This window comes from Pinus tabuliformis, chromosome 3_1, assembly GCF_031772625.1.
Source record: "Pinus tabuliformis cultivar Carrire ecotype Pingquan chromosome 3_1, CPIR1, whole genome shotgun sequence".
In the NCBI taxonomy this organism is placed as follows: Eukaryota; Viridiplantae; Streptophyta; class Pinopsida; order Pinales; family Pinaceae; genus Pinus; species Pinus tabuliformis.
In genome coordinates, this window is record NC_142301.1 from 876,448,667 (window position 1) to 876,450,540 (window position 1,874).

Sequence of the window (1,874 nt, forward strand, 5' to 3'; positions counted from 1 at the left end):
CTGGCAGCCGTTCAGGCTGTCCAACGTTTTCGTCATTACATTCTTCTCCGTAAAACTACAGTCATTTCGGATTGCAACCCTATGATCTACATTTTGACTAAAAAATTGCTAGGGGGCAAGTACTCTAAATGGATCGTTATCCTATAAGAGTTCAACTTAGAGTTTGAAAAATCTAAGTCTAAGAAATCTTTAGTTTTTGCAGAGTTGATGTGTGACTTCCCGCGTGCTGACACGGAAACTGTGGCAGAGGAACCCATTGTGGACGAATCTTTGTTTCTCATCAGCACTTTAGATCCGTGGTATGGGGATATAATCGTCTATCTCCAAACCCAATCCTTTCGGCTCGAAGCTTCAAAGTCGGAACGTCGGAAAATTCGATTCCAGTCCCAACAGTAAAAAATTATTGGAGATACTCTTTATCGCCATGGGGCAGACTTGGTTTTCTGACGTTGCTTAACTCACGAAGAGGCAGAAAGGGTTTTGAATGACTGTCACTCTGGGGCGTGTGGCGGTCATATGTCTGGGTATGCCACAGCTCAGAAGGTGTTGCGTGCTGGCTACTTCTGGCCGTCCATGTTTAAAGATTGTATCATTGCGGTCCGAAAGTGCCAAAACTATCAAGTGTTTGATCGCAAGATGCGTGCACCACCAGCTCCTCTCCACCCTATAATTGTCGTTGGTCCTTTTGCCAAATGGGGTATCGACTTTATTACATGTAACCCTCACTCGGCCGGGGGGCATGCGTATATCATCCTTGCGGTTGATTATTTTACTAAGTGGGCCGAGGCGATGCCTACATTTGAGGCAGACGGCAAGACAGCTGTGATTTTTTGTATTCAATCACATCATTGCTAGGTTTGGTGTCCCACAAGCGATAATCACTGACCATGGGCACCATTTTCGAAACATTATGATGACAGAACTTACAGGCCAGCTTGGTTTGCGTCACGATAGCTCAACTCCTTATTATCCACAAGCCAACGGTCTGGTTGAGTCCATCAACAAAGTTTTGGTTATCATGATCCGACGAATCATTGGGATTCATCGGTCGAATTGGCACAACATGTTATTTTCCGCGCTTTGGGCATACCGAACCTCAGTGAAAACATCAACAGGGTTCACTCCTTTCCAACTAGTTTATGGTTTGGAAGCTGTGTTGCCCATTGAATGCGAAATCCCATCACTTCAAATGGCTGTCGAATTACTTCCAGCTACTTCCGAAGAGGAGAAGCGTTTATTATACTTAGCTCAATTAGATGAGACTCGACGCGATGCTGCACTGGCAATCGAGACTCATGCAAAACGAATGAAAGCTCAGTATGATCGAAATGTGACCCCTCGAAATTTTTCGGAAGGAGACCTAGTGCTATTGTATGATCAAGCTAACGATAAATTAGGTGCTGGAAAATTCGTTCCTATGTGGCATGGGCCCTACATTGTTAAGCGAAAGCTAGCAAAAGGGGCCTATGAGCTGGTTGACTTTGACGGGGACTCTTTGGGTAAACCCAGAAATGGACTTTACCTAAAGAGGTACTATGCTTAAATGATGGGTGTGAAGATTTTAGTTAAGTTAGTTAGGTTAATTTTTCTTTCTCGCTAGTGTGTTTGTTAGTTTAGACAGTGTGCTTAGCTTAGAAAGTGTGTTTTTCGTCGTTATTCTGCTTATCTTGGTTTTACCCTTGATGTTTGCAGATGTCGATGCCTCTCCAAACGTACATTGGATTTGCTGATGGTGCTTGTCGTAATACACAGAACATCTCTTCCGCAGCTTGGGTTATTTATTCGCCCTCTGACGAGTTAGTTTCTATGCATGGGGTGAGCCTCGGTCAAACAACAAACAACATTGCAGAATACAGTGCAGTGATTGAGTTATT